Source organism: Diceros bicornis, chromosome 20, assembly GCF_020826845.1.
Source record: "Diceros bicornis minor isolate mBicDic1 chromosome 20, mDicBic1.mat.cur, whole genome shotgun sequence".
NCBI lineage: Eukaryota > Metazoa > Chordata > Mammalia > Perissodactyla > Rhinocerotidae > Diceros > Diceros bicornis.
Genome location: NC_080759.1, coordinates 44,936,989 through 44,952,522, shown reverse-complemented (window position 1 = coordinate 44,952,522; position 15,534 = coordinate 44,936,989).

Sequence of the window (15,534 nt, the reverse complement as noted above, 5' to 3'; positions counted from 1 at the left end):
TATGATATTAATCAGTGAGTCAATATTTATTTTATACAAATAGAGAAGCTATTGCAAGTTTTTTATATCAAACATATCAATTCCTTGATATATTTTATTCCAGTTTCCAGCAAAAGCAAAATAAACAGAAATTTGGGTTGGATTTCTGTGTGTCCTAGAGTTATTTGTTGAGCCAGTTTTTCTTAACAAAGAGAGAATATTATGTATAGATATCTTATAAATAAAATTGAATGACATTGATGATGTAAGTATATATACTATATAACATTGTATATACTTTATTTTATATGAAAATGCATATACTATATTATATATTACACAACCTATATACTTATACGTGTGAAGAAAATATGGAATATAATCAACTCCTTTTGATTAAGTAACTTATGTCTAGTAAAGATAATAACTTTGTTTCTCCTAAAGCCATTTAAAATGGGATAAAAGAGCTTCTGGATTGGCTGGTTATTTTAATTTTGTAATGCATAAGAGTATGTACACATTAATGGAGTAAATATTTCCCCTGTTTCTATAGTTTATGCTGACTATACCTTATGTCATGAATATTTTCTATTATATCATGTTTATTCTATTGGCTTATAAGTTACATAACTTTTTACAGTTGTTTTATTCTTCACATATTCACTTTATTCACATATTCCTAGTTTGGCAAATCTAATCCTAATTGGTACACTCATTTTTTTCCAGGACAATGCAAAGACCATAAAAAATTTATATCTAGTCCATTGAATTAATATGTCACTGTCATTCTGTAATTCAATACTAAATATTTTATTTAATTGTTAGAGGATATTATTAATAGTCATAATTAATTTAAATTTACTGACATAGTTACCATTTCCATTGCTCTTCATTCCTTTCTGTTTGTTTTTTTTAACCTGTCTCTGTGACCTTCTATCTTTGCCCATCTCTGCCTTTAGTGTTCCCATTGGTACTGGCTTGTTCACAAACTTTCCCTCAGTTCTTGTTTCCATAACATCTTTATTTCAAGATAAGAGTTTTTTTATTTATTATTAAAATAAAAGAATGCTTCTTTTAAGACATTCCTGTGCTCTTTTATATTTCAGTCATCTAAGGAAATCTTCAACTCATATTTTATCTCATTGGTAACTCCAGTATCTGAAACCCCTATTGGTCTATTTCTATTGTCTGTTGATCTTGCCGGTTATTTATATTTTCTTTTCTTCTTATAGGCCTGTTCATTTGATCCAGCATGGAAAGTACGTTTAAAACATGTTTCTGTGGAAGACCAAAATTGGCCACCCCGAAATGTGACTCTTTGATTATTTTCTCTGACAGACATTTGACCTCCCCCACTAATTGCCTAAAGGAATTTAACTTTGGGCATGGACAGACTGGCAGGGTCCTAGCTAAGCCCATTCTTATCAAAGTTCTGTTTACCAAACATTTACATTTGTAAAGGTATCTCCCTCTGTGTACTGGGAAGAGGGGAAGTGGGGATGACAGTATCTCTGGAAACTTATCAGGATGGACGGAAAGGATTTAAATCTACATACCCTTGATGGCTGTGCCTTCTGGTAATCTCCCATAGCTGTCTCCTCCCCCACTCCCAACATCCTCCTTTGTCTTTATCTAAATCTATTTAAGGTAAAAACCTCTGCCATTTGTTGAGAAACTCAATTTCCCTAGTTTCTCCCGTGTATACTTGTTATTAAACTGTGTTTGATATTCTCCTGCTGTTTGGTCTCATTTCAATTTAATTTGTTGCCCAGCCAGGAATTTAATTTATACCCAACACAGAGTGGGTAGAGGATACTCTTTTTCCTCCCCCTTCATTTCCAAATATTGAATACTAATAAGGTGATTTTTTTTTTTCTGTATAACGTGTTTCCTTGTTCCAGATATCTTAGGCCGTTAGTAAACCAAGGTCATGATATTTTAATTTCAAAGGCTAAAATGATTGAAAGCTGGTTTGGGGTTAAGTGCCAGAATATTTGTGCCTGACTCTTTCAGATTCACAACATAAAAGTTTTGGGGGTGGTGGTTAGCAGAATTCCCCTGCATGGGCAAGTCTGGTCTCCAAATTTTGTCCCCATATCACTGAGCCTCTCAAAAGCACATTGCAGGTTGTCTGCTGCCTCTTTCATAAAAGGTAAGTGTATACTGGGGAAAAATAGTTCCAAATGCTAGACTCAAATCTCAGAATATGTTTTGTTTTCTTCCGTGGGAAGTTGGGCCAGAAATTCTTGCAATTTTGTTAGCTCTTTGATGCCTACAAGTAGATTTTTAAAATATCTATGTTGCCTAGCTTTCTTAATTGCCTCAGTAGGAGAACTGTTCTCAATGATCTGATCCACCATTACCAGATGTAGAAATCTTACATATTCTTTGTAGGATAAAAAATTTGCCATTTGACTATAGATAATAGTAAGGCAAAAGAAAGAAAAGAACTTTGATAAAAATAACTTGAAAAGGAAACTTTTATTGAGAGTCTGCTCTTCTTAGAATTTCTCAAGAGTGTAGCTACAATTGAACCATTTCATTTCCTTCACAATAGCCAATGTGGTGTTTTATATGCAATAGATACAGTACATGAAAAAGGCAAGTTAAACTATCATACGTTGCCAGTGTCTTAAAATCTTTTTGTCTTTTTACTTTTTTACGTGGACAAATATAGTCCATTAACTTGCATTAAACGTCATGATTTTTTTTTTGCAAAGAAACATGTTAACACCAATATCTTGAAAAAGTAAGAACTTTAATACTTCAATTTGCTTAACTAAATTTCCTATGCAGTTTAAGGAGAAAAAAAAATATAATGGAATTCTATTTTTTTTTGGAAGTTTTCTGCATCTAGTAGCAACATATGCTTCACAAATATTATTCGAGTAATATTTCTAAAAAAGAAAAAAAAAGGTAACTCGAGATTAGATTAATTTATTCTGATTATCTACTTCATGAATTTTGTGGCTTGAAGTAAACGTATTAGAATTATAAAAAGTAAAAGGACAATCTCACTTCTAGGTATATATCCAAAATAGATGACAACAGGGACTCAAACAGATATTTGTATAACAATGTTCATGGTAGCATTATTCAACATAGCCAAAATACAGAAAAAAAACACATGTCAGTTTATGGATGAGTGGCTAAACAATAGTTAGTATATACATACAATGAAGTATTATCCAGCCTTAAAAAGAAATGAAATTCTGATACATGCTACAACATGGATGAACCTTGAAGACATTATGCTAAGTGAAATAACACAGATGCAAAAGGAAAACTATTGCATGATTCCATCTATATGAGGTACTTGGATTCTTGAATTTATAGAGAAAGAAAGTAGAATAACAGTTATCAGAGGTTGGTGGAGGGAGGAATAGGAGTCTTGTTTGGTGGGTACAGAGTTTCCGTTTGAGACGGGTACAGAGTTTCAGTTTGGGATGATGTAAAAGCTCTGGAAATAGATAGTGGTGATAGTTACACAACAATATGAATGTCTTTTATGCTACTGAACTGTACACTTAAAAATGGTTAACATAGTAAATTTAATGTTGTGTACATTCTACCACAATGGAAAAGTAAAATAAAAATACATCCTTAAGGCTACACACCTATTAAAATGGCCAAAATCTGGAACACTAGCAACAACAAATGCTGGCAAGGATGTGTAGCAACAGGAACTCTCATTTATTGCTGGTGGGAATGCAAAATGGTACAGACACTCTGGAAGATACTTTGGAGGTCTCTTACAAAACTAAACACACTCTTACCATATAATCCAGCAATCTATCTCCTTAGTATTTACCCAAAGGAGTTGAAAACTTATGTCCATGCAAAAACTCGCACACCGGTATTTATAGCAGCTTTATTCATAATTGCCAAAACTTGAAAGCAACCAAGATGTTCTTTAGTAGGCAAATGGATAAATAAACTGTGGTACATACAGACAATGGAATGTTATTCAGTGCTAAAAGAAATGAGCTATCAAGCCATGAAAAGACATAGAGGAACCTTAAATGCATACTACTAAGTGAAGAAGCCGATCCTAAAAGGCTACGTACTACGTGATTCCAACCATGTGAAATTCTGGAAAAGGTAAAACTATGTAGCTAGTAAAAAGATCAGTGGTTGCCAGGGGTTCAATGGTTGGAAGGATGAATAGGTAGAGCATAGAGGATTTTTAGGGCAGAGAAAATACTCTGTATAATACCATAATGATGGATACATGTCATTATACATTTGTCCAAAACCACAGAACATACAACACCAAGAATGAACCATAATGTGAACTATGGACTTTGGATGATTATGATGTGTCAATGTAGGTTCATCAATTGTAACAAATGTACCACTGGTGGAGGGTGTTGATAATGGGGGAGGCTGTGCATGTGTGGGGGGAGGTAGCATATGGGAAATCTCTGTACATTCCCCTCCATTTTGCTGTGAACCTAAACCCGTTTAAAAAAAAAATAGCCAATTCAAAAAAGGTCCTTTTTTCCTCTACTTGGTCTGGGGAATATAGAAATGTAGTTAATTCTCCCAACATGTCTGTATATAGTGAGGGATAATTTGATTCCAAAGGAAAATAGAAGATACTAGTACCATAAAAAGAACAAATGTAATTTTTTTCTAGTAAAAATAGCAGAACTGTACCCTTGAAATATAATAGGGGAAAACAGAGACAGTGTCCCTGATATCAAGGCGTTCACAGTCAAGCTAATATTTTGGGTAATAACCAATGCACTTGTCTTTAATGCATATGTTTTGCCTAAGATTATATCATTGCATTAGAAAATATTCCTTGATGTCTACAACACTTTTTAAAGTATTGAGATACACACACATACACATATATACAGTTGTGTTAGTGTATATGTGAGTTTATATATATCTACACTTTTAGTTATGAATTCACCTACAAAGAAAGATTGATTCAAGAATAAGATCTGGGCAATTCAATTTTCCTACAATTGCATGGATCAATATAAGAAATTATTCTTTAGAACATTCAATATGGAGAGTTAGCACAATTGCATTTTTATTTAGAGGAGTAGTCGTGTAATTCATGGCTACCCTTACAGTACTGGTGCATAGAGCACAGTGCCTGGACTAGCAGCATCACGTACACTGGGAACTTGTTAGAAATGCAAATTCTCTGGCCTCGCCCCAAACCTGTTGAATCAGAATCACTGGTTAGAGCCCAAGAATCTGATGATTTTTCACCAAATACATTTTCAGAAATATTGCCATCTAGTTTCAAATAAAAGAATAGGTAAATCAAACTGTTTATTATGTAGGAAAATTCCATCTATATCAATAAATTAATTTCAGAGTACATTTTATTTGAGAAACAAACTATTATTTTATCCATTTCACTAATACAATGTTGCAGAAAGGGGTTTAGACACATACCTCATTCCTAGATATATTGGAAACTTAATAGCAAATTGTATCTTTCTCTGAAAATAAAAAGGAACTTGAGATGTTGATGACAATCAAATAACTTCGGGTCGTATATCCACACATCAAAATTATGTTTTTATGTATACATTGAAATGTAACATTGAAAATCATGGACTATAGTGGAAGCTGTCATCTTTATTTCTAAAAGTAGAAAATTATTTAAGAAAGTAAATGAATTAAATGTGTACATGTTATGCATAGTGTTCTTGTGGAAAAATCAGAGTTGCATAACAGAAAAGACGTTAGAATGGTTCTCAGGCACAGGAACAGATGGTACTTCTTGCTCTGCCACTTAACAGGTTTCGAGATTGAGCCACTCACCTAGATTGGAACCTCTGTGTGACTCGACTCTCGCTATGACAACATGCAATTAGATGATGCACAGACTTAGGTTTAACACAAATATTCAAAGGGACAGAATTTCAAATTAAAGAGAGTGTGTCACTGAAAGGCAAAGTACAAGGGCCAATTTAAAGTCAGGAATTATCTGAAGAAGAGACTACTCTAGATTAGCATCACAACACCATTACACCTTAGAAATGTAAAAACATAGAAGGGCAAGACAAATGGCAAAAAGAAAACAAAACAAAACAGAAAGAAAGAAAGGGAAAAAAAAGGAAGACATTTTAGGCAATGAGTGTTAATTAGATGAATCACATAGAGGGTGATTTAAGACTTGGTAGCAAGTCCAAATGAAAACAGGTATGAGCTAATTAATTGAAAGAAGTGTTTGTGCTGATAAAAATGGAAATTTCTATAAGGGTAGGTAAATTGGCAACTGTGTGATAGAGAATATTAATCATTAAGTTATTGAAATGGAGAAACTCAGGTGCAAAAAAAAAAAAAAATTCTTAATTGTCTGCAACTGATTTCCTTGTGCCCGTAGGCCCCATCCCTGTGAAGGCAGAAGAAACCTAGAATATATACTTAGGATACAATTCTTCTAGTTTAAAGACCTCCATTTAATTTTATTTTTTGTCGGTAAACATTTAGTTAGTCACCGCTCAAACTGTCTATGAAGGCCAATTCTTCTCATTCATCTCCCTAAGAAGGCATTTGGGCACAGACTTACCTAACTACATAGTGATCTTGGGTCACCGTGTTGCTCTTTAGTACTCCACTAGTCTCAGGGTTAAGATGATACTATGGTCTGGTCCCTAGGTGTCCAGGATCCACGCCCACTGAGATATTTGTGCTACCCGGTGTCGGGGGAAGAGGGAGAATCACCTTCTGCCCTTTCCCTTAAGGTTCTTCTGGCTGGCCAAATAATCAACAAGACAGGTTAGCAGGAAAAAATAATACCAAGTTTAATAACATGTATACATGGGAGAAAGCAGGGACACTGCGTTTCTCAACACAATAGCAGAAATTCTCGTCTTAAATATCATTTTCAGCCAATGACAAAGGAGGATTTTGGCGGTGGGGGGAGTCAGTTACAGGAGATTACCATTAAAGCACAGTAAACAAGAGTAAGGTTTATTATGTAGCTCAAGGCCTCACCTTCCACATTGATAAGTCACTAGAAATGAGCTCATCCCCCTCTCTTCTCCAAACAGAGAGGGAGATACCTTTACAAATGGAGATTTCCCTTATAAATGTAAATGATTGTCTGGCAACTCTTCGCAGGGTCATCCAGAGAATGTGGCCAGAGAGACAGAACTTCTGATAAGAGGGGCTTGTTGGTGCCTTTCCTATTGTAACATTTACCCTACGTTATCTTTACAGCCATCATGATAGATCTATTCCAGGAAGGAGCTACCATGTCAAATTCTTTAGGCAGTTAGTGGGGGAGGTCAAATGTCCTCAGAGAAAACAACCAAGGTAAAGAGATAGATTTCAGGGTGGCCAAATCTTGATCTCCCACACCGGTCTTTTTTTTATGTCTCTACTCATGTATAATATCTGAGGTCTATAGTTAGCTACATGCAACGGCCAAATGTGGTTTTCTTATTCTTACCCCAGGACTTTTCTAGTTAACTGGTTGCTTCACTGTTTCTACATCCCCACATTGAGGCATCTATTACTTATGCCACCGGGATGAGTGGAGCCCCACTTTCATCCATCAGTTGTTAACCCCCATCGATTCTTTACTCATCTGCCAGGATCTGTTCCCACAGTGGCTGCTGTCAATGACCTGCATCCTCTAGGTTCCCTTTCCCTCTATTTTCAAGTAGTGATCAGCCAATGAGATGCACCAGCCAGAGATCCGAGTGTAAGCAACAAGGGCGTTCCTTTATTTCCTCTGCCCCTCCCTCACTGCATAAGCAAAGTTTGGCCAGTGGTCAAATTCTTGTATAGCAACAGCCCCTCCTGGAGTCTCCAGTTTACACTTCAGCTGTCCCCCAGCTTTTGTCACAGGTTTCTCTTCCTTGCTCCTTAAACCTAGTGGTGGTAACAGCTTCCTTTTGTTATTAGTCCCTGGTGCATCATCTTCTTGTTCAGTTCCCTTAAACTTTATATAGTTCCTAAAATTATCTTCAATTTTCTCATCGTTTTTGTGTCAGGAACTTGATTTAGGTACTTCTGTTAGTCATCTCTCAAACCCAGCCATGAAGCATTGTATACTCTGATAAGGACTCTGCCTTAGTAAGCATGCAATAGCTCCAGGTTATTCTTGGAAAATAAAGAAACAAGCCCCGTTAACTGGAAGGCCATGCAAACGTTTGCAGCATATTTACAACTTCCTAGTCTCCAACTAAGTGGTTTCCACTTAAGAAGAAAGCCAGGATCATAAGTTCTAAATTCTGCTTTTCTTCTTCATCATCTCTTCTCCCTGCCCTTACTATTTCCTCTTTCTATTTTCTTCTGTTCCTTTTAATAGAAGATGCTTTATCATATTGTTCTTTAGGCGTCAGCCCTCTGCTTCTCTAAGACAAGTATGGTAAAGGGTCTTCAAAAAGAAAAATAAAAGAAAAAAAAGAAAAACAATCTCACTGGAAAGAGAGAACACTATGGGATATATTTTTTATTTTGAATTCTCAGAAGATAAGAATTTTGGGATCTATCATTCATAGAAATGATGAAAAACTTTCTGTCTTGGCCAGGTCATTGCAAGAGAGATTAAAATCACTGTATTTAATAAGATTAAGGAATTAGAAGATCAGAGTGTCATGTATACATAAATGTAGGTTATAAAAATGCAAGAAAATAAAAATGTGAGCCAGGTGCTTAATTTCTTAAAGAAATTGGCATGTTACGGAAATTTTTAAAAATAGAACATTTTTATCGGGGTGTAATTCATGCTATACCATACAATTATATAGCTATAATTCATACATACCATATAGTTCACCTATTTAAAGTGTACAATTCAATTGTTTTTATTATATTTATAAATTTGTACAATCACTACATTAATTTTAGAACACCCTCATCATTCCATAAGGAAACTCCACATCTATTAGCAATCATTCCCCGATTCCTCCGGTATTCCTAGACTAGGCAACCACTAATCTACTTTACCTGTCTATACATTTGTTTATTCCATACATTTCATAAAAACAAGCAACTTCCTTCCTCTACTACTGTAGGTGGACACTTTGCAGATATGATTTAAATTTATATGTATGAATTAAAGTTTAAAACACTTAAATGAAAGAGCATGGATAGGGATAAGGTACAGCATACACATAAATGAGTTCATTGAAAATGTTCTAAATGGAATATGTCTTGTTTGTTTTTTCTTATTACCTTCAGAGTAGATTGAGGTTATGTTATCAATTGTTCAGTCATTTTCATATGGGTGTTATTTTTCCATATTCTCTCATTTCTTCCATTTAATTTCATCTATATATATCATATGAATTTTATATAATCTTCTCTTTATATAATCTTCTTTGGAGAGCTTATGTGTCTTACTGATAAAGCAAAGAAGTCTGGTGTAGAATCAGTAAGTGCTTTATTTAGTTGTTTCTTTTAATAATTAATCAGCTTTGCAATCAAAGAATTGTGTGATGAGTTCTCACTGTCTGTCTGTTAGCATTTATGTATTTCTTGTTCCTGTCCACTTCACTCTTATCATTTGACAAAGATGAAAAAGAGATCAAAGAAAAAAATCAATAGTCATTCTCAAATACAATGATTAGGAAGACGCAATGTGTATCTTTAAGAGATTTTTCTACATCACTGAACAGTTTTGATTCTACCGCTTGGTATGAATGTCATCAGAAAAATCCTATATGACCAGATCCATCTCTGCTTTAAATTATTTGCAAGCATATGTTTAAAAATTTAAGATTTTCTTCCAATTAATTGATATTTTCACATTCTTTTTCTGATCATTGTTCTCATCTTAGAGATTTTACTCTCCTATTTTATTGTCCCCATCTGAATATGATACTGTCCTAGAATTATGATTGTGATATCAATTTTTAAACCAATCATTGGCACAAGCAGCATCCATTAACATAGAATATATTTTTCTCGCTGATATTTTGGGAAAATAAATTTCATAGCAATTTCCTGTGATGAATTGTTTTTGCACATGTAACAGGTGATACATTGAGAAGAGGCCAAACATAAGTCTGGTCAATTCATTTCCATAAATATTTTCAAGGTACCCATGTTTAGTTAAGCATTTAATGCTAAATGTTATGTGTTAAAGAACATAGAAAAGATAGTCCTTGCCTTAGAAGCGCTTACTGTGCCGCAGGGGTACTTGATACTCAAATGGATCTTCTGATAATATGGTGAGGAGCATTCATGAGCTAATATTGAAGCATAAGAGAGGGCATCGCTGTCTTATCTACACAATTGGAAAAGGGTTTTTTAAGGAATAATTCATGACCTGTGTTTTGAAATACAAATAATAATTAACAAGGTGAATATAGGTGGAAAAAGCATTCTGGTAGAAAAATCAGAATGAACAGAAAAACAGAATTGAAACACAGCACAATTACACATAGGAAATTATACTCTTTTGTTAGCAACTATTGACATGTAATTTAGAGAGCAAAAGGTAACCTGGTTTCTGGCTTAAATTTTTATTTAGTCTTTCTGAAACTTATTTATTTTTTATTTTTAAAATTGTAATATTAGTATGTTTTCTTCCCAACTCCAGAGTTATTTTGTCACAAAATAGATAAATAACGTGGAATTATTTATTCACTGGAAAGTCTCCACTTACATGTAAGTTATTAATATTGATACTATTTATAGGGCATGAATTGTTTATTGCTATAAATAAAATCAGTGGTTTTATACATTATATACATGTTTCTAATGCCTGTTACAAATTGTAATTAAAATCTCAGACTACTCTGTAATGTAGTTGAAATATTTTACATGTAAGGGGAGATTTTGATAATACTTATATAATGCTTGATGCCAGTCATTTTTTTTAGGAACAGTGGGTGTTTCCACAATACCTGCCCACATGGAGGTTACCTATTAGCAAGCAATAAAGGCATAAAATAAAATAATATTTATGTAGTAAGTTAAGGTAGAAAATGTCATGGAGAATAAAACAGAAGGAAAAGAAGTGCTAGGAGAGGTGGTGGTTCAATTTTAATGAGAAGGATAGGGATATCCTCACTGATAGTTGATTTTCATGCAGAAATTGGAAGGTATGGAGAAGAAAACTATGTGTCTCTGGATCAAGGACATTCCAGGCAAAGGGATAAGGCCGAGCAAAGGCCCTGAGGCAGGAATGAGTGAGGTGTGTTCTAGGAACAGTGCTGAGGCCCACGTGACTCACTTGGAGTGAGTGAGACAGAGAGTAGTGGAAAAGAGGTGAAAGAGAGAAAGGAGGCCAGATGCTTTAATGCCTTTCTGGCCATATGGAAGTGTTGCTTTTTGCTTTTTGTGGAGATAGGAAACAATTGGAGAACTCTGAGCTGAGCAGTCGCATGACAACATACTTTAAAAGTGTCAGTCAGTTGGAGTGTTGTATTGGGAATACCATGAAAACAGTCAAGGATAGAACTGGGGGTATTGTGAGTGGATGTTTTACCAACTCGGCTGGACCAGCAGCAGTGGTCTTGGACTTCAACTTATGGTCAGACTCAGAAGACAAAACAAGATTTACTAGGCACCAAGTTTGCTTAGCTGAAGAGCACAGGAATGGGGATATAGCATGCATAATGGCAGCCTGGTGGAAGACATGGGCCTCTGCACTGGAATGAATATGGCCGCACGCAGGTGGTTCCCCTCAGCTCTGGGAAGCCATCAAGTTGGGTCCCCTTCTGCATTCATACCTTCCATTGCCTGGTGCAACTGCATTTAATCGATTTCAAAGTACTTTCAACAACTTGTACTCATCAATTACAGGTAACTGAATAACCAATCCCCATAAGATGGTACAGGTGCTGGATTCCATACATAGCATGCATAGTAGGATTCTGATTTATCTTAGGAACGGTACACTAATCTTAGGCTCTCCTTGAATTAGTGTAGCAAGAAGGATTCTACCAAGGATTAAAACCTCAAATGTTTCTGAGGCTAGAGAAAATACTATGGATCTTAAAAGATGTCCTTCCTCATCCAACCCCATCCTAACAAGATGTAAGATGGAACTTCAGAAGATTTGCTTATTTAGTGGTCTAATTCAAAAAAGCCAAGTGGCTTTGTTCTTAATCTTAAGTCTTACTGGATAGGAATATTACAGAATCCCTGAAGAGGCTGCCTTTTATGGTTAGTAAATTAGAACCATTCCAAACAAACATTGGTTGTTTTTCTCCATCTCTTTTTGTAGTATCTCTTAGGGCAGTGAAGGCAGCCATAAGCAAACAAAAGAAAATCAACCAATCAACAAACAAACAAGAAAAACACTATCCAATTTTCTGCTGCAATATTAGTACATGGCAACTTCCAAGCTATTGCAAGCCAGCAGTTATCAGTCTGGGGAGAAAGATGCCTGTTGTCTCCCTTACAGTCAATCTCAGTTTCTGTTAGAAATTCTCTTCCCCATCCTCATTTAGTTTAATGAGGAAGAGAATTATCTAATTGGGAAGGTACGTGTTACTACTATAGATTCCTTCTTTCACGAACATATCTTTGAAATTTCTATTATTCTGTTGTGTAGACTTATTTGGGGGTTAAGAATGCTGGATAGGCTTTGCAATCTATGAATATATCCTATATAGTCATTAGAAACTGAGTGAAAAATTATTTCCCATTGTCCTCAGCTCTCAGCTTTTAGCTAAAATTCTGAGATTATAAAATATACAATTTTTGACATTCTAAAATAGTACCCTGACCATATTTACAAAGTAATTCCATTTACTAACTCATCCAATCCATGTAAGCTATTGCCTTTTTTAATCCATCTGGAAGATACACAGAATGGAAAATAAGCACTGTAAACTTGACTCTTAATGATGCATCCCGCACTTCATCAATCAAACACTTATTCAGCAAAATTAAAGACAAGAAAGAAGTCAAATTACTTGCAAATTTATCAAGGTATAAATATTTTGCTTATAAAATATGCAATATAAAATATTATACTTCAAAGAACATAGTAAATTAGATTCCATTACATTTTTTCAAAACTTGTAGATTACACTTTATTCTCTCAAGAATCATCATCATGACTCACGAAAATCTACTTAGTTAAGTGTTAAATCACTCTGCATAAAATGAGAAACTACTTGTCAGATTCTTGTTTGTAATTTCTTCCTCAGTTGACTTTCTAGCACCATTCTCAATATTTGTTCCATGGTTTAGAACACAGGATAGATAACATAAAATGTGATGTGTAGGTACTTTTAGGTAACCAGCTCTTATACAATATAGTCCTTGGGAATGAAATATTCAAATAGATATCTAGGGGCTGACCCGGTGGTGTAGTGGTTAAGTTCAGGTGCTCTGCTTCAGCAGCCCAGGGTTCGTGAGTTCGGATCCTAGGTGCAGAGCTGCACACCGCTCATCAAGCTGTGCTGTGGCGGTGTCCCACATACAAGATAGAGGAAGATAGGCACAGATGTTAGCTCATGGCTAATCTTCCTCAGCAAAAAGAGGAAGATTGGCAATGGATGTTAGCTCAGGGCCAATCTTCCTCACCAAAAAACCCCCCAAAAAAAACAAAGAGACACCTACAAAATCAATACCTCTATATAAGTTTTTTAGAATCAAATCTCAGGCATGTAAAAACTAAATAATGACTAGAGTCATAAATTAGTGTACCCATTTCACTTGAAAATATAAATTGTTTCTAAGAAAATATTTATACAAATCTTAGAAATTATATTCAAATGTCTCCATATTGAGGATCTATTTGTTTCTTATATTCAACTGTCTTTGCAAAAATTATAATTTAGTTATACATGTAATTTATTAATTGAGGAGGCATTTAAAGGGCATTTGATTGCTCTATAGAACGAGTACATATCAATTATTTAAGAAACTGACATGAATCTAACTAAATCAGTAAGATATCTAATTTTCAAGTTTTCCTGTAGTTTCTACATAACTACATTATCCTTACTCGATGACCAGTTTTAATTGGGGAATAAAATATGAGAAAATGCGCACTTCTTGTTAAAATGAAAAGGATTGTATTTAATAAAACCACTTCCTTGAAATTTCAGATGTTTCCTACTAAAGATATTTTATTAATGACTAATTCTATAGTATGACTAATACTGTACAAGTAGTTTTCTGCTTTTCTTTGTCTAAATTACAATTAATTTGTATGACTAAAGGCCATGGCTATCTGCTATTTATATTACTGAGCAGAGAGAAGGATCTCAGTTATTTACAGTGCTTTTGAAACTCTTATGTTTGGATCCAACATATGCATATTCGCTTGAGATAAATGTGGTACTGAAAAAAAGCAGGGCAATAACACCTTTTGCACAGACAAAATCAGCATCTCAGTGTGGAGAAAAGAGAGCTTCTATCCAGCGACCACCTGGAACATTTGGAGAGGGGGGAGTCTTCATTTTCTCTCTGTGACCTAGACAGTGGACATTCCAATGTTTCTCTACATTCTTCCCACCACAAAAGCTCTGTGCAAATCCTCAGGAACAAAAAAGAAATTGCACTTCAAAGAATTTTTAAAATACATTCACTGTACTTTACTTTTAAAATTTAAAAAAAAAGGAAAAACACACACTTTATATCAATTCAGCGCAAGCTTGTTGATGTGAACTAACGAAGCATGGTCTAGCAACAAAGCTAAATGTGCTTTATGTCAGAAGTCTTGGGATGAAATTTCCCCTCTTCTTGGATTACTAATCACTGTGGGTTAGCAAAGTACATTTTATAAAATAAGATTTTCAAAGTTCTCTTGATAAATTTTGTCTAATCAAAATATATTTAAGGACTGCTGTGGGTCACAAACTGTTGTAGGCAATGGTGATAGAAACCTTCTTGTAATCTGGTTTGCACTATAATGGAAACCTAGCATTAATAAAGAGGGCAAACAATGTGTCAGTTGGCGAGAGTTTGCTATAAATAACAGAATATTCGGTTATAATTGTGTTAAAAAATAAAAAGAATTTAAATCTTTGCATGGTTGAAAAATCCAGAAGTAACTTTGGCATTAAACAAGATACTGGCTCAAATAGAATGATCACAACCTCATTTTTACTCATTTCTCACATTTGGACCTGGGACTTTTTGGAAAGAGAAGAGAGATGTTAGAAAGGCAACACGGTAAACAATTATATAATTAATATTTATTTCTTGTATGGTAGTAAAAATAAAGAAATATCCAAAGGATAAATTGACTCTGGTTAGGAGGATCGAAGATAAAAACAAAGGGGAAAAATTACTCAGATTGGGTAATAAAATAAAGTGGAAGAACTTGTGGAATCACAAACACAATATTTGTGCAATACACACTCACACACACACATATATATCCATATATATCTACGGTTCTATATATGCTGTGTGTGTGTGTGTGTGTGATTACTAGAAGAGACCAGAGATCCTTAATAAAAATGTGCTAAAATTCAAATACATATGACAATTCAATGTTACCAAGACATAAGGGTGAAACTCAGTCTATCATTTTCTACCTGTGAGTGTTGGATGATTTATTAAAATTTTGTGTGCCTCAGTTTCCACATCTAAAATATGGCAATAATAGTGAATAACTCCTTAAAAATTTATTATGATGAGAAAATGAATTAGTATTGC